This window comes from Cervus elaphus, chromosome 9 (assembly GCF_910594005.1).
Source record: "Cervus elaphus chromosome 9, mCerEla1.1, whole genome shotgun sequence".
In the NCBI taxonomy this organism is placed as follows: domain Eukaryota; kingdom Metazoa; phylum Chordata; class Mammalia; order Artiodactyla; family Cervidae; genus Cervus; species Cervus elaphus.
In genome coordinates this window covers 26,299,627-26,318,911 of record NC_057823.1, presented here as the reverse complement: position 1 = coordinate 26,318,911, position 19,285 = coordinate 26,299,627, and the positions used below count along the sequence as shown (strand labels likewise).

Sequence of the window (19,285 nt, the reverse complement as noted above, 5' to 3'; positions counted from 1 at the left end):
GAGATAACAGCTGCCAATTAATTCACAAGGGCATATTAGTTGGCCTTGTATTGTTATCTTTCCAATATCCAAAGCCTTCTTAGAAGCAAAATTCAGGGTGAAAGTTTGTCTGGTAAGCACAAGTTTGGAGTTAATGGAAATAGATGATAGTCTTAAGCCATGCTGCCATCAGATTTTGAGAGCCTGAAAGTCCGAGGAGCCTTTACCTAGCAGGAAAATAGATACTATTTCCCAAGGCATGGAACTCCCTAGACCATGAGCCTTTATCCTAGGTAACAGTGTTCACCCTTACATGGCTGCAGGAAGTTTCAGGCTCTTCACTCAATACAGATTAATATATTTCTGCTTCATTCATGCTATTGAAATGAACCGTCTAGTCTTAGTGTGTCTGTATCCGCCATTCTATTTAGAGGGTGAAATGTTTTAGCCTATTTCACTTTTGGAATTTATTAAACTATATTTTGTGAACTATCAACTTGGGCAAGTTGAAAACTTGCCTTATATGCAAGAGATGTTATTTAAAAACTTCATTCTTATGAATGAACATCAGTGACTAATGGTCAGGCTGGGAAAAAAACAAAAATAAACATAATCAGAAATCTGCAATGTCTTGATCTCCTGTTACATAGGCAGTTATTCTTTTTTCTTTTTTTTAATTGAGGTATAGTTGATTTACAATGTTGTGTGTGTTTCAGGTATAGAGCAAAGTGATTCAATTATATATCTATTCCTTTTCATATTCTTTTCCATTATAGGTTGTTACAAGATGCTGAATACAGTTCCTTGTGCTATACAGATGGTCCTTCTTGCTTATCTATTTTATATATAGTAGTGTGTATTTGTTAATCCCAAACTCCTAATTTATCCCTCACCCACCCCCTTCTTTTGGTACCATAAATTTGTCTTCTTTGTCTATGAGTCTATTTCTGTTTTGTAAATAAGTTCATTTATATCATTTTTTAGATTCCACATTTAAGTGATATCATATGATATTTGGGATAGTTATTTTAAGTTAATTGTTCTAACTTTACAGTTATATATACTTTGCAAGAAGTAGTACATGAAGGTTGTATCTTTTGGGTAGTCAATTGAAAAAGTGTCTAGCCACAGTTTATGACTAACAGTTAATTGATATGTTATATCCATCACACAAGTATGAATAAATGAAAGAAAATTGAATTATGAAAAAAAAACTAATTGTTTGATATGTATCTTTCAACTTAGCATTTCCTAACTCCAGCTCTATTTTCTTCACTGTGAGCGTTTTAATTACCAAGCAGCCCAGAGAATTCTAGTCTGCCAGTCTCCCAAAAGTGATGGAGGTACTGGAAGAAGTTCTTCTTTTTACTCCTTTAAGCCTCCATGCAGGCCATTCTTATTCTTTCATGACATCATATTTTCATAATGGACATATTAAATATGGATAGATTGCATGTGTGCATATATGTGTGCATGCTCAGTCACTTCAGTCATGTCTGACTCTTTGTGACCCCATGGACTATAATTCACCAGGCTCCTCTATCCATGGGGATTCTCCAGGTAAGAATACTGGAGTGGGTTGCCATGCCCTCCTCCAGAGCATCTTCCCAACCCAGGGATCAAACCAGTGTCTCTTACATCCTGCATTGGCAGGCAGGTTCTTTACCACTAGCACCACCTGGGAAACCCACGGCTTGATTCAGTTCAGTTCAGTCCAGCCGCTCAGTCGTGTCCAACTCCCTGCAACCCCATGGACTGCAGGACGCCAGGCCTCCCTCCCTGTCCATCACCAACTCCTGGAGTTTACTCAAACCCATGTCCATTGATTTGGTGATACCATCCAACTATCTCATCCTCTGTTGTCCCCTTCTCCTCCCACCCTCAATCTTTCCCAGAATCAGGGCCTTTTCCAATGAGTCAGTTCTTCACATCAGGTAGCCAAAGTATTGGAGTTTCAGCTTCAGCATCAGTCCTTCCAAGGAAAATTCAGGACTGTATTCCTTTAGGATAGATTGTTTGGATCTCTTTGCAGTCCAAGGGATTCTCAAGAGTCTTCAATACCACAGTTCAAAAGCATCAGTTCTTTGGCACTCAGCTTTCTTTATAGTCCAACTCTCACATCCATAAATGACTACTAGAAAAACCATAGCTTTGACTACACAGACCTTTGTTGGCAAAGTAATGTCTCTGCTTTTTAATATGCTGTCTAGATTGGTCATAACTTTTCTTCCAAGGAGCAAGCGTCTTTTTTTTTTTTTTTGGAGCAAGCGTCTTTTAATTTCATTGCTGCAGTCACTGTCTGCAGTGATTTTAGAGCCCATCAAAAAATAAAATCTGTCACTGTTTCCATTGTTTCCCAATCAATTTGCCATGAAGTGATGGGACCAGATGCCATGATCTTAGCTTTCTGAATGTTGAGCTTTTAGCCAACTTTTTCACTCTATCTTTCACTTTCATCAAAAGGCTCTTTAGTTCTTCTTTGTGTCATAAGTGTGGTGTCATCTGCATATCTGAGGTTATTGATATTTCTCCTGGCAATCTTGATTCCAACTTGTGCTTCATCCAGTCCAGCATTTTTCATGATGTACTCTGCATGTAAGTTAAATAAGCAGGGTGACAATATACAGCCTTGATTACTCCTTTCCCAATTTGGAACCAGTCTGTAGTTCCAAGTCCGGTTCTAACTTCTTGTTGCTCCTTGACCTGCATACAGATTTCTCAGGAGGCAGGTCAGGTGGTCTGGTATTCCCATCTCTTTAAGAATTTTCCACAGTTTCTCCAAGCCAGGCTTCAACAGTACGTGAACCGTGAACTTCTAGATGTTCAAGCTGGATTTAGAAAAAGGCAGAGGATCTCTGGTGAGATCAAATTGCCAACATACGTTGGATCATCGAAAAAGCAAGAGAGTTCCAGAAAAACATCTGCTTTATTGGCTAGATTATAGGCTATTTTATATTAGTTTCATCATTACATTGAATCTTTGTGATTTGGGATGGGTCTCTGGTCACATATAAACTATCACAGGACAAATTACCTATTTGATTTACCTCCTTTAACATGTACTTGACTAGCTAATACAAGGCACTGTGCCAAGACTGTAAACTTGGCAAAACCTGCACCCCACTCCCAATAATCCCACCCATTTTGGGTAAGAGAAATAATTTTCCACTTTACTAGTGACCACATTTCTGCATTTGTACTCAAATTCCAGTGATGCACAGAATTTGGGGTCTAGCTAAATTTTTTATGCAGTTCTATTAAAATAAATGCTTAATTTCACTTTAGTAATATTTCTAATATATAATTAGCCTTTATTAAAATATTTTATTTTTCAAAGATTATAGAGGAAAAAATGGACTTCCCAGGTGGCTCAGTAGGTAAAGAATCATCCTGCAATGCAGAAAATGTGGGTTTGATCCCCTGAAGGAGGGCATGGCAACCTATTCCAGTGTTCTTGCCTGGAGAATTCCATGGACAGGGGAGTCTGGCAGACTACAGTCCATGGGGTTGCAAAGAGTCAGACACAACTGAAGCAATCAAGCACACACACACATAGAGGAAAAATAGGATAGAAATTTGATTAAGAGAACTCAGGGATTTCCAAACCCTAAACATGGTTTTCACCACAAATATGGGAGATTTCATCCTAAAGACCCCAGTCCTATTATGTTTTTATAGCTATATTTGCTTTGTCCTGACAAAAGACATGAGTTTTCTCACTTAAATAACAGATTAATTATTTCTTTACACAACATCTTCCACTGATTTCCCATACCCCAACCTCCTACAAGTTGAGGCAATACAAGCAGATAAACCTGACAGATGTAGAGTGGGGCTCAGTATCACAGGACAAGAATTCCAAAATTATGAATCTCAGAGCTTTCATAGGATGCCTGGTAGAGCTGCCCATCCTGCCCATCCTCAAGACAAGGGTAAACCTTATCTTTCTCTGAAAAAATCATCTCTGAGGAAATAAGGACAGAGGGACTCTAGAACATTTATCCTTGTAATCTATGTCATTTCAAAGGAATCATACAAAAAAAAAAAAAAAAGAATCACACAATATGAACTCTTTGGTTTCTGACTTCTTTTGCTCAACTATGTTTGTGAGACTTATCCATTTGCTGCATGTAGTAGTAAATGGTTCCTTCTCACTGTACACAGTATTCCATAGTGTAAATGTATTGCCCTGTATTATCCTTTCTATTGTGAATAGACATTTGGGATGTTTCCACTCTTGTAAGATTCATAGTGCTCCTATAAATATCCTACTGTATGTCTTTTGGGGAACATACCTTTTAGTTAGGTGTGTGTCTAGGGATGAGGTTGTTGGAACACAAGGTATACATATGTTTGCTAAATAATTTCTAGAGTGGCTTCACTATGTTAAACATCTTTTTAATAAATGTATTTTCTGCTTTATCAAAAAAAAAAAAAGTAAACGAGGCCAGGGAGATAAAATGTAAAGCATTTTCTGAGGTATCTGACTTGAATTTCCAAAGTGTGCTTACCATTCATGCACTTTTAACCCAGGTTACTAGCACTCTTGGCTCAGTATGCTCTGACTATGAAGAGATATGATAATATTCATGGAACACTGACTCCTGAACTCCAGTGTACTCTCTCTTAAAAATCACTGAGTGATTTGATCGTATATGACATGCTTGGCAGTGTCTGGAGCATGAAACTGGTTTTCTATCAAGGTTTGGAATTAACCATCCTTTCTCTTAGTCCCTATTTCAAAATGTTTTATTTTAATTTCTGGTTATTGGTGTATCTGGGCTTCTCTTTTTCTCTTAATTATCTTACCTGCCAATGACTCAAGAAATTGGGTTTTTGAAGTCCCACTTTTATATTGATTCAGAAAACTAAAAGAAAGCAACATAATGCTTTTTTTTAAGGGGGGTAAAAATCAAGGCTAACTCAATACTTTTGCCTCAAAAATTCCTAGGAACTTCCTCCTGAAAGAAATAATGCTCACTTGTATCCAGTGGGTATTCTCTCTTGTTTCACTTTAAAGTCATCTACAGTCATCATTGTAATTAATTGATCAGGCAGAAATGTGACATGTTCTTTTGTGTTAAATGTCCTCGCTTTTAAGTTAAAAAAAAAAAAAACAACTTCATCCCAAATGAAAGTTTAGCATTAAAGGCTTATTTTCAATGGGAATGGAATTTAGCATGAGAATTTTATTTAACTTATTCCTCAAATGAAAGATTTTCTCCTGACAGAGGTTAATGCATCTGTTAATGACAGAAGCATTTGTCATTTTTATGAACTTGACATCCTCTTCACTCATCAATTTCCAACCATGTCAAAAGAGCACAAACTGTTCTGCAGAAATTTTCAGGTAGTTAAGAACTGCTGACACTTTATCATTCCTTGGGGAAAAATTAAGGAAGGGTTGAAGAATATCAATTTTTGTTATTGCTATTATTTCCATAATTAAAAGTCATTTTAGTTGAACACTCTCTGAGTGACCTATTACATGCAAATTAGATAACTTTTAATTTAATAATTGTTTTGTGATTTATCCAGATGGTCTACTGAAGCAGAAGTAGAAAGCAAGATTGATTTTACAAAAACATCTTAAGAAACTTTTGGTAGATTCCCAATTGTTCTGGTTAACTATTGCTACATAATGAACTATTCCCCAAATTTTGTTGCTTAAAGCAGACATTTTTTATTCTTCATGATTGTGTGGGCCAGAAATACAGGAAAGGCTCAGCGGATTCCCATGGCATCTACTGGGATGGCTGGGGATGGAGGATACATTTCCAAGATGGTGCCTTCACTGACGTGTCTGGAGCTGTGGAGCTCTTGGTTCTATGTCTCCCTCTTCCTTCTTTCCCTCTCTGCAGTGCATGGTGTATCATCCTCCAGAGCCCTCTTCGTGTGGCTAGGGATTCTCAAAGCATGATTGCTCCAGGGTAGTTGAGCTTCTTACAAGACAGCTGAGAGCTCCAGCAAGAGTTTTAAGTTCCCAAGGCAGAGTATGTAAGGCTTCTTAAAAGCTAGCTTCAGAAGTGTGCCACGCTCTATTCACTAATCAAGTCATGAAGGAGGGGGAATTCCACTTTACCTCCCAATGGGAATAATTACAAAGAATTTGTGACTCTTTTAAACCTATCACATATTCAAGATACTTAGAAAATTGCTGAACTCTTTCTCTCATGAAAACTGGGAATTAAAACTAGGGAAAGAAATACTGACTCTCTTCAAAACTTGAAAGTTCTAATCTCAATACAAGAGAAACTGCAACCACCAAAGTGATGCACTTATAAAAGGGTCAAGAGTTAGCTGCTATTCTTTTTCTCAAGCAGAAGACAGGTGTATGGACGGAAAGTGAGTTTAAAAGGCACTTCACAGAACACTGCCAATCTCTCAGAGACAAAGAATTTCTAGTGGGTTGGAAATGCCACAATAGGAGGATGTGTCAAGCAAGAGTTTTGATTAGACTAAAGTGTTAAATTGACACAGGAAACTGAAATCTCAAAAGAGTATGTTTAATCGGTTCCTTACCTCTCCAGTGACTTTCAAATGCTGTGAAGAACTTAGCACGTTCACAGAGGCAAACCCAGCATTTTTGTTGACCACTAGTTCATTAAATAACCTAAAAAATAAAAAGAAAATATTTTTATGTAAGAGAATGATAGATATAATATGTGTTTTAAATTTTCCTACAACCAAATAAGGTCATTGGTACTCTAATAGAAAACATACACTTTAAAAAAAAATCTAGCAATTTTTCTCCTTGTCATTGTCTCCTTATTTGTGTCACCTTCTTCTCTTCCCTGTTTTTTTTTTGTTTTTTTGTAATAATTTAGAACAGTTCTGATTTGTATGCATTTCAATATTCCTGGTTTCCAACAGTTTTAATTTTCAAGGATTGGAATTTTTAAATTATTTTTCTTCTTTCCGTTGTAGTACATAATAATAATAATAGCGACGATCTTTTTTAAACGTTAAGCTCATCACACTTCATTATCATCATCTTTGTTTCTCTTAAGTAATCTTTGATGAGTGGCTCCAAATAGCTGCTTGTTGCTCTGAAAATGATAAATGGAAAGATATTGCTGTATCTTTATTTCTCTGTATCCTTTCCTTAAGCAGATGCTCACTCTCCTGCTCTTCTTATTGTACATTAATTTATAGAATGACTGTTTCTGATCATTTTAGACAGCTGTGTATGTTCTCTGACTTTCCCCTGCCCCCTGCTTCTGTTAATTTTAGGTTTCTAAGTAATTATTCATTCAGTAAATGGTTTTTAAGTGCCTATTGTATTCCTCGAATCATGGTACTAATTTCTGGTCAAAGCTGATTAAAATAAGGCTAGTGTTCTTAAGGAATACATAGTCTAGGAAAAAAGGAAGAAGAGCAAAGAACTACTGCAAAATACGTGAAATGCCATGGTCCAGGAATGCGTTAGAAGTTCAGTGGAGTCAGTGTAAATTTTTTGTGGACCAAAGAGAGCAGGTAGGTTTCAACTTCTTAAAAAAAAAAAAGCCCTAATAAAGACCTTTCCTGTCATACAAAGGACTTTGGGATTTATTCTGTAAATGAAGGCTAAATGGCGAATGACAAAGATAAATATGCATTTAAGATTCTTTCATAATCCAATGTTAAAGTCCATGACCTTTATCTTCAATTTTGTGATAAATTTCAGCATATTGTTTATAAAATTGTCTCCACACATGTATATATGTGTATAAAGTGTTCTCCCTTCAAAACATCTTTCCAGATGACAAATCTAAATGAGTTTGCCTCCCTAAATATCTTTTCTTAATTTTTAGAATAAACCTTCAGAAATATTTTACTAAGAAATCACTATTTGTTATTTATGGCCTTCCTTACAACAGATACATGGGCTATTTTTAACAAATATTTATATCTGGAAAAGATACACGTTTGGATAATGCTACAAATAATAATGATAATAAACATTTGTTGATTCTACTCATTTTCCAGGCACTCTAATAATTATAGATATTTTCTCATTTGTCCTACAATAATACTATCAGGTAAATACTACTGCTATCTCTCTTTTACACATGAGAGCACAGAAACACAAAGATTAAGTTACTGTGCCCAGATCCCACAGCTAGGAGGTGGCGCATCAATGATTGTAACATAGACGTGATTCTAGAATGTATAAACCATTTCAAGAGCCATTTAATAGATATTATCCTATATTCTGGTAACTGCTAAACAAATCATATTTACTATTTTCTTATTAGTTTTATTTTTTATTTAGCTGTATTATCCTGAAAATTCTAAAACATCTTATCTTACTGTAGTAGCCTATGTTAAATATATCATTTTATTTATTGCAGTATAATTTGACTTCAGTAAAGTACACAAATTTTAGTGTACTGCCTGATGAATTTTTGTCTGTGTGCACACATATCAGCTGTACCCAGATCAAGACATATTCCTTTTCCCCAGTGGTTTCCCTATGAAGCCTTCTAGTAAATATACAGCTATGTACCCAGAGGTAACCATCATCCTAAACTCTGTTACCATAAATTAGTTTCGTTCTATTCCTGAACTTCATATAAACAGAATCATGCAGTAAGTACATTTTTAGCCCTATTTCTTTCACTCAGCATAATGTTTTTTATGATTTTCGTGTAGTTATATGTACCAGCATTTCTTTCTTTTTCTCTGCTATGACATATCCTATTCTCTGCTATATAGTATCCTATCAAAATTTTAAAGTAAATTTTACTATGGGTAGATGTTTGAAATGTTTTCAGTTTGGAATCATCGTGAGTAAATCTTCACATTATGTGTGCGTGTGTGTGTGTGTGTGTGTGTGTATGTACATGTTCTTGTCCTTTAAGGAGCAGAATTGCTAGATTGTAGAAGAGATAGATGTTTAATTTTGTGCAAAGGGTTGTTCAGAGTGATTTATTATTTTATTTGCACTCCTACCAGCAATGTATGAAAGTTATTTTTCTTTACAATGTCTCCAGTACATAGCTTTCTAATTTTAGCCTTTCTGATATTTCATTTTGGTTTTAACTTTTCATTTCACTGAGCCATCACTGAATCATGATAAAAGAGCAGATTGGGTATTGCAAGAATAAAAAAACCAATCCATTGGAATTTTTATTTCAGTTATTGCCTTTTTAAGATCTAAAATTTCTTTTTAGCTCTTTTTTAGAGTTTCTATATTTTTCTTGACGTGTCCCATCTCTTCACAGATTATATCCATATTTTCCCTTAAATTATTTTGTTAATAATTGCCTTAAGGCTCTTGCCTGCTAATTTCAATAACTTGCCTATCTGTAAGTCTGCTTCTATCAACTGTTTCTTTTGGTTCTGAATCACATTTTCCTCCTTCTTCATGTTTGTAATGTATTTTATTATATTCTGAGAATTGTGTATAAAGGAATATTGGAGACTGAATATTTATTTTTTTATTTCTCAGAGAGTGCAAGCCTTTGTGTCTCCCAGCTTGTTTGAGGGCTGATCATTCATATTCCTCCCAGGAGGATATGCCCAGTGGGCTAAATATGTAAATTGATTTTCACTTGTGATTAATTCAAGCCCCAATTTCCTGAGGTGCCACCTCTTTGATATATTCAATATTTGTGTAGCAACAGGATTGGCAGAAATTTTGGATATTTTTAGCTCACCTTTAGATTCAACTCTAGATGTCTTACAGAATCCAATAACCTTGTTCTGCTCATCTGCCCCTCCCCTAACATTGTATTCTGAGAAAAACTAAAGGATGATGGAGGAGAATTAATGACCAGTTGTTTGTCCTTATGTTTGACTCTCTTCCAGGTGCAATCTATTTTCCCAGCCCATGTTGTCAAAAGCCCAGATGATTTCACTTTCTGCATGTAGATTTCTCCAAAGTCCTTTGCATTCCCACCTGTATCCATAGCAGGCACCATTCTAGAAGTATGAATGCTGATATGGCTCTGCTTACCTATAAAAAGCTTGCTTTCATCTGGAATTTAGTGCAATACTATGTCTGCTAATGATAGAAAACTTAAATATGCCAATTCAAGTGACTTGGTCATGCCTGCTTTAGAATTCAGTCACACTGGGTAAATACCCAAGTCAATTCAGGTCCCACCCCCTCTTTCTCAATTTCATCTCGTTGGGTATGAACCCGGTATCTAACATGCTGGTTATCATTCTGGTACTGAGAGATAAGTATATCATCACATCACTCTGGTCTTGGTTCTGGCTTCTGTTACAGAGAAGCATCTTATCTGATCCCTGTCATTCTAAGCTACAAGGTGATGCTAATGACTTACAGGTGTCAGATCCTTGTAATCTGTATCTTCTCTGTCCTCCTTATTCTCTCTCAGTCATATCGCATTCCCTCTTGGAGCTCTAAGCTATTGCTTTCTTCACTGCTATAGGAATCTGTTCTCTGGCCCGTCTGTCTACATTATTCAGTCAGTCACTCCTGAGTACTGTTTAGATGCACATTCCTCTAACACACAAGGACCTTCTTAGACTACATAACGTGAAAAACAAGTTTGTCTGTCCACCCAAGCCTATGTGGAATTTCTTTCAACTTGACCCTGGGGATCTCAACCCAAAGGAGTGGAAGACACGATTTCTATTTGCATCTATATCTCTCCAAATACCACCTCATCCTCCTCCTGTAAGTCAACAGAAGTCTCCCCCTTCCAGAAAATCTGTTCTCAAATTATAATCTGGAATATTTTCCTGTTTTATGATTTATGTTACTAACCCATATTTAATTTGCTCTGGCGCTTGATAAGAGGAGTCAACCACTTGGAATCCAAGAAACTTTTCTCTAGCTTTCGAAATTCAGTTGTTTTTAAGATTATTATCTCTGTTATGAGCTTAACTTTTGTCTACCTATATTTGCCATTCACATTAATCAATGATTAATACAAAGTTATTCTGCTAACAGAGCTTGGGGTAGGTTAGTTAATGGTACAGAGAAACATGAAAACACTTTATAAAACTTCAATATATTATCTCTATTGGTTTCTGTTGGAAAGAGATGGCATGCTCAAAATGCAAAAATGAATTAAGTTTAAAAGGATATATTCCCTAGGTATGAGCATGGTTGAGGGACTCCAACCTGAGATGATGAAAGGAGAAATTATCATCTCTGAGTGAAGCGAGTGGTTTTTTAAGAGAGAGCAGCTGTGCTCTTTCATATAGTTGCGGGCAAGAAATGAGCAGGTTTATAAACTGCAAGGAGTTTACTATAGGTAGAGATCAGTTTTAAACTGGATTTGAGAACTGTTGGCATCACATTCAGACTTTAAAAGACTAAGAGATCATGGCAAATAGGATCATAGGCAAAGGGTTTTATTTCAAGATCCTCAAGTTTTCTAAATTTAATGTGCCTGAGAATGTGCCTTCCTCAAGTCCTCACCTCGAGGTGAATGGAGTCTTAAGATATTACAAACTGTGTTGGAATGTTCTAAATTCTAACATATCGTGTACTGAGGCAGAGGCAATCCCTCCACATGGACGGCACTATCTGGGGGTTCAGACCCACCCCAAGACTTACTGAAAGGATGTGTACTGCGCGTGTGAGTCCTTGAGGTTCAGAGAAACCAGAGATCTTAAAGAACTCAAGGGTCGTGAGGGGCTGGATAACTGGAGCTGGTTCATGGAAGATCCAGTACGGCTGCCTAATTCCAATCCCGATCCCACCGAAAGTCGCCTATTCCCCATGAAGGCGAAGTCGGGGGAGGAGCTGGGGGAACTCAAAAGTCTTGCCCGGGCGGGGGATGAGGGTGAGGGGAGCAGCTGGCTGAGGGATCTCTGAATAAGAGACACCACCTGGGAAATGAGAGACACGTTGCTGAGGTGGCCGTGGCTCGGGGAGGCCTGGAGAGAGCGAAGGCGCCTGCGTGGCTTGGGCAGGTCCCCGGGAGCGAAGGGAAAGACACGCAGAGGAGGGGGTCCTGGCCGGAAGCAGTTCGCAGGAGGTCCGGTTACTCTCCGGGTCTCTTGTGGGAAAGAAACCAGACAGCTGCCAGTGTCCGAGGCCACACTTGTACCGAGCCTCTCGTTCACTCTGAAGCTGCATGTTATCGGGATCACCGAGGCCTTGATAGGTGAGACGGACCCGCCGTAGAATGAGAATCACCTGGGAGTCTTGGTTCATGGTGAGGCCCAAGGACCCCATCAGCAGCACGATCTAAAGGGGACTAATTGGCGTCCTATTTTCAACCCCAGTGTTGCAAATGGGGCCCCTTCTGCCCCATGACAGTATCCAGGTGGTTTTGGAAAGGCCATGGTCACACTGACCTTGGCCTGACAGCCCAGGGCCAGCCGAACTCACTGCTCATGTGCTCACTGCTCATATGCCTGCTGTTAGGTGGTTAATGCGTCTGGTCTTCAATCATTTACTCGAAGATGCTGGCATACCACCCCTTCCTCAGCATTGGTCTATGGCCCCATGCAAGATTACCAAGACACAGTTGACTGAGGAAGAACATAGCTGAGCCTGGTTTGCAGGTAAGTGCGCACAGTTTGATGGTAGTAACCAGAAAAGCACTGTAGCAGCCTCGTATCCTTGGACTACAGTGAGGAAGCAAGAGTGTCCTCTTGGCTGTGTCTTCAGGTGATACATCTGGAGGGTGTGGAAAAGGGTTGGCAAGAAGTATGACTGTGTGCTGATTCATAAATAGTGGCTCAACTTTGGATGGAATGGTCAGATGATTAAAAGGACTGGCAACAATATTTAAGACAGTTTAAAATATGGTCTCCTCAGAATGTGTCTGGAGTATAGAATATATGTGTCTTGTATGAATATTCATGAAAAACATATTGCAGACCAGGCTTTCAGTAATCAGATAGACTATAAGATGCATTCTAGGGATGTCTTTGTGACTCTTTCCTCTTACTTCAGTGCTTGTTTGCTCAATGGGTTGAGCAAAGTGGCCACAGTATCAAAGATAGCAGGTTATATGCATTATAAACAACCTTGGTTTTCCCTCACAGAAGTTCATCTGGCTAACCCCACTGCTAAGTGCCTCATATATTAACAGCACAGACCAAAACAGACCCTTTTCCCTCCAGTTAGGGATTGGAGGGTTGAATAGTCACCCATATGGATTGGGCAGAATTTCACCACCCCTGCCGGAATAAACATTTTTTTTTTCTGAATATAGATTGTCTTTGTTAGACATCCTGAATTCCATATTTCCCATAATTGTATCCCTTATACGTTGTTTTTAACAAAGAAACTCTTTTATGGTGAAAATGACAAGACAGCCTGATACTTAAGGGATTTATTATAAAATGGTTCAGTAGTCAGTAAATTATTCAGTATGATACCAGCTGGTAACAATGACGTGTAAATTTGAGGTGCTATCCTATGGGATGCTCTCTAAACCAGTAATCAGTATCTAATTTTCTTTTTTTTTTTTTTTGCTTTCCATAACCAGAATATAGCCACCAAGGGCATGGTAATTCTCATTATTTATCTTAATGAACCTTTTGTCAAGGTTGGCTTTCATTCTCCCTAGCTATACTTTTGGTAGTTTTAGATTTAGGAAATCATTCACAAGGGCATAAAATAAGGATTCACTTGACCTTGATGCTGAGGTTGCCAGCTGACTGTTGGGGCTCTTCCTGCCCCTGAAGCAATGAGGAAAGAATGGAGTGGATAGATTCTCTGTAGTGACCGACCAGAGAGTGAATAGGATTGATGTTATTACACAGTAGAAGGGGGAAGTATATCTGAAGCCCCCAAGTTTCTCTAGGATGCTTGCTAACACTTCTGCTTCACTTGAAAAGATTCATGGAGTTTGAAAATGAGCAATAATAATAAAAACTAAATATAAAACTAAAACAAAAACTAAAAAACTAAAAACTAAATAAAAGCTAAAACAAAAATAATAAAAAGTCTCATCCCCCACAGGGAGAAAGGTTTGTATCACTGTATCACTCGACCCTACCAGCTGAAGAACGCAGAAGTTATAAATACCAACTATCACTTCAAAGCTAGGTGAAGAAAGTTATAACAACTACCTATGGTATTTTTGTTTACTTGTTTGTTTTCGATGTTGCTAATTCTCTATGTATTTAATCAGTTTCCCACTTTTTCTTCCTTTCTTTTACCATTTCATCCAAAATATGTTGGTAATGGTTAAAATTAGAACTTAACCTGAGTTTTCAGTATAATTGAGTAGCACTATAATACAGTATGGAAGAAGAATAAAAAAATACCCAGCCATGGAAATGGTTAATAATGGAATGAAGGATATATTTGGATATTTAACAAAGTTGTGGACTTGCTTTATTCAAGTTGTGGATAAGTTTTATTAAAGGCATAATGATAAATAAGAAAAAGAGTATCCTTTTAAGTGATGAAATGCATGCAGTCTAGAATAAGGATATAACTTTCAAACACCTTTATTTACCAACTATCATACCATAAATATACATAAAGCAAAAGTGCTTGTAGAAATTCACAGTAGTTGTAGGTGAATTTAAATAAACTGTCAGATCATGATTGATGAAGCAGACCAAAATATGTAAGAGTTCTTGTAACATAATAAATCATATGGTTGACCTAATCAGTGTGTCCCAAACACAATACCCTAACAATACAGAATACTGTTTCTTTGTGTATTCCCATGGAACTCTTAAAACAACTGATTACATATTAGACCACTGAGGAAACTTCAGTAAATTCAGAAAGATAGAAATCATGTAGATCATATTGATAACAAATAATCTAAATATTCTCTTTTATTTCATATTCATCTAATTCCCCTGTTCCTTTTAGCAAACATTTTGCTGTTAAAATACTTAATAGAGGACTTGGAGAAAAATAATGGAAATGCTTATGAGGAAACTGCTTCTGGTTTCTGCAGTGGAAAGAGCAGAATCAACTGGTTGCATATTTTCCCCCTGGGGAATAAAAATAATGCATTTCTCCTCTTACTTAGAACAAACAGAACCTTTTACAGATCTTTCATTTTCTCTTAATAAGCCTTCAAATCAATTCAGGCTAGTATTAAAAAGCAGAACTTTCCCTGGGGGAAAATATTTGGAAAAATTATTAACTTAATCCTATTTTGCTCTTAATTATTTTGTTCATTATAAACCAAGTCTCATAATATCCTAGACTAAATTAAACAGGCTTCTATTATAAAAATGGAGCATCCCAGCTACCAAGATGAATCACATAAAAGAAAGAAAAGTCTACTTAGGTCCCCCAAATTTCAATATATTTAGAAAGTTATTGACCACTCTCAACATTCTGGATGAACTAAGTGGACAGAAGATATCTCTGTATATGTCTGGTTTTGCACAAAAATGTATATTCTTTATTCCTCTCAGTATTCTCTTACCTGAGAATGCATTATATTTTTATGTAACAATATGTATTTGTTTATCCATTTAATTTTTCATTCTCATATTTGGGTTCTGCATAATCTCATTACTCAAATGTGGCAATGTAATATGCAAAACAAACGAGGTGTGAATGTGAATTGCTCTGCAAATCTGAGTGTAATGAGCAGCACAGGAAAGTATCAAATGCCTTAGGAATTCAATCTTTCAACAATATTTAATGAAGACCTAGTAAGTGCCATGAAGACTCCAGTAAGTACTGGAGATAAAACAGTGGCCAAAACAGAGTACTGTGCCCACATTCCACTAGAGGAAACAGAAAACAAAACAGGCACACATGTCAGAGTTTATTATGTGCTGTGAAGAAAAGTAAAGCAAGCTAGGGAAGATAGTGCCAGAGGGAGAGGAGCTTGCTATTTTATAATTGCTCTCTAGGAAGGTGACTACTGAGCAGAGATTTGAATTAAGTAATAGACTGTTGTGTGAGATAAGAATTTCCTTGGCAACAGGAAAGCACGTGCTATGTCTTAAGGTGGGACTGTACTTGAGGTTGGACTTGGGGCCAGATATTGGTGAGATGGTTACCTGTGGCTGATGAGATCCAGGAAAATAAATGAGTCATCCTATTGAAATTGGCAGCCAATGACAGGCTGGGGACATTTCTTCTCTGTAACTTTCTCCAAGATCCTCACACCGTATAGAACTTGTGAAATGATTTTGTTCCATTCTTGGACCTTGACAGCATTTACACATATCTCTTTTAGGGTATTCTGTTTATGTTGAACATGTTGCATTACAGATATTTATTGATATGTCAGTCTTCTGCACTAAATTTTGAGCAAGTTAGATACTCAAAACCATGTCTTACTATCTTTGTATTTCACCAGTGCAGCTTTTGGCATGTAAGATTTACTACTAAATAAATAGTTATGTATTTCTAGGAACAAATAAGCAAATAAATGTAACTTTTTCCTGCAGGCTCTACTTAAAAAAAAAAAAAAATACCTTGTTTTTAGTTGCTAAGTCACCTCTGACTCTTTTGTGATCCCATGGACTACAGCCCACCAGGCTCCTCTGTTCATGGGATTTCTCAGGCAAGAATACTGTGGTGGGTTGCCATTTCTTTCTTATTTTTTTTTATTTTTTCAGTGGGTTTTGTCATACATTGATATGAATCAGACATAGATTTACACGTATTCCCCATCCCGATCCCCCCTCCCACCTCCCTCTCCACCCGATTCCTCTGGGTCTTCCCAGTGCACAAGGCCCGAGCACTTGTCTCATGCATCCCACCTGGGCTGGTGATCTGTTTCACCATAGATAATATACATGCTGTTCTTTCGAAACATCCCACCCTCACCTTCTCCCACAGAGTTCAACAGTCTGTTCTGTATTTCTGTGTCTCTTTTTCTGTTTTGCATATAGGGTTGTCGTTACCATCTTTCTTGCCATTTCTTTCTTTAGAGAATCTTCCAGAGCAAGGGATCAAACCAATGTCTGTTGCATCTCCTGTAATGGCAAGCAGATTCTTTACTTCTGAGCTTCTGAGGAAGCCCCTAAAACTAGTTATCCAGCCTTAACTGGATAAAAACTCTACGTTGCCTTATTGTTGTCATTATAGAGGGTTTGTAGGATTTCTTTCCCTAAAAATTTTGAATGAGATAACTAAGTTTTTGCACTAAGAGTTAAGCTTTCAAATGAAAAAAAAAAACCAAAATGCTTTAAAGGGGCAAAAAGGCATTCTAGGTCTGTATAATTTTAAAAGAACCTGCCTGAATGTCTGTACACACATGTCTGTAATTATATAGAATAGATGACAATTAAAAAATATACTGGTAACATCAAATTAATAATAATTTTTATTGAGTACTTTATAACAGTTATTCTAAGTTCTTTATGTACTTTTTATTACTTAAATCACCTAACAACACTATTTTCAATTTTGTAGGTCAGTAAATTTGGAAATATAGAAGTAGATCATTTTCTATGAAAATCAACATTAATATATCCATTTTATGGATTGATAAATATAGTATGAGAATTTGGAAAACTAGTGAAAGATCTATTTCCCAACTTTTAATTAGACTCAGAGGGGTGAGTTTTACTCAGTCTCTAAGTAATAGATAATCCTTGATTCAACATTTCTGATAAAACTGAAATATTTCCAACTCATTTTATGAGGCTAACCAAAATCAGGCAAGGATATAGCACAAACTAAAAACAGTCCTTAAATTTCAAGTACAAATACCCTAAATTCAAGCAAATTAAAATCATTACATATTAGAACAAGTAAGCTTTTTTTTTTTTTTTTACAGAAACCCAAGATGGCTCAGCATTCTGAAATTTGCTACTGTAATTGACTGTATTTTCAATGTAAAATTAGATTTTTACACTGCACATTATCAATATCCAATTTGATTATATTAATAGGTTAATAAACGGTGATGAATACAATAAATCCTAATTTGATAAGTAAAAGGCTTCCCTGGTGGCTCAGACGGTAAAGAGTCTGCTTGCAGTGAGGGAGACCTGAGTTCAATTCCTGGGTCAGGAAGATCCCCTGGAGAAGGGAATGGCAACCTACTCCAGTATTCTTGCCTGGAAAATAAGTAAACAAAACACTTAACAAACTAAAAGTAGAGGGAAAGACCCTTTCCAAACTGTGTTCTAATCATAAATATACAGCAGATTTTGTAATTAGAGGAAATTAGAGGTAAAACATTAGAAACATTCCTCTCAAAGCTAGGTATAAGCAATGGTTTCTACTGTATGACATCCTACTGCATTGTAGCCACTGTGGGGAGAGGAAAAGATGAGGTAAAAATATTGGTAAGAAAATATTTCACTGCTGAAAGGTTTTTGTTAATATCTATTCCACATTTCCCCCAAAGGCAAAATATGAAAATATGGATATTAATATCAACTTTACACTGTTTTTAAATATACTTGATATTTTCCCCTGTAAAGCATTTTGTAGAGTATCTTATACAGAAGAAGTACTTAATTCCTATCATCATCATCATTGTCACCTTTTACTCCTTGAGCCTACAAATTTAAAGACCCAACCAAAACCATGGTAATTTCTAATATATTTAAGAGAGTTAATCTGCATCAAGTTAAAGGTGGAGATTAAACCTACCTATCTTTAATAGGTATAAATTCACAAGGACATGGAGAATAGGAGAGGAGACAGTGTCAAAATTTTGGAAGCTGGAAAATACTTGAATAAGTCAGGCATTTAAGCAGAACAGAAAATTCCCCAGTGATTTGGAAATTGCTGGGCTAGGAACTTGCAGAAGAGGATATGTATGGAGTATGGGATTGAGGTAAAGAAACTTGGTTAAAAGAAGTTAAGAAGCCAGATTTATAAATTCTCTGCCTCATACCCCAGCTCCTTCACCTCTCTCCACTCCTTACCACAAGATGTTGGAGACTTTTTGACTTGTGAGAATAATTTACTTGAGAGACACCACCAGGCACCTTTGAGGTTGGGGGTACTGTGCTGCAAACAGGGGGATTAACTTGATGTGTGCATTTCACATACAGGGACCATAAAACCTCTTACCTTCTTCAGCTGGAATGTAGGTCTTTTACCTTTTAGGCAGTTTAGAAGAATTTCCTCTGGGAAATCCAGAAGAAACTTTTAAAAATACATGTAAGGTTTTCTAAAATTAACCAGTTCAGTTCAGATCACTTTGTTCAGTTGCATTCAGGTCCTCAGAGCTTCCAATCTAATTTTATACTAGTGCACATAAATACAAGCAGGTAAACAAGGACTCCCAAACATCCAAGGAAAGTTTCTAACCTGAAAGAGAGAAGGTGGCAGAAAAAATAACCAGAGAAGAGACTTGGAGGAAACAAAAAATACAAGGAGAAGAAAGCTATAACAACAAGACCAAAATCCCCAAAATGAATGAAGTACAAGTTACCATGAAAGGGAACATTCAGAAATTAAAACAAACTCTTGGAAATTTAAAACATCATA

At 36.8% G+C, this 19,285-nt stretch overlaps 1 long non-coding RNA gene across 1 annotated transcript; it reads left to right on the top strand.

Moving 5' to 3' along the window:
• The first annotated feature begins 873 nt into the window (after nt 1-873).
• Nucleotides 874-14,286, top strand: LOC122699797. The gene is made up of 2 exons (XR_006342676.1): nt 874-1,473; nt 3,501-14,286. It is a non-coding gene; the product is annotated as an uncharacterized LOC122699797 (long non-coding RNA).
• Nucleotides 14,287-19,285: the final 4,999 nt, after the last annotated feature.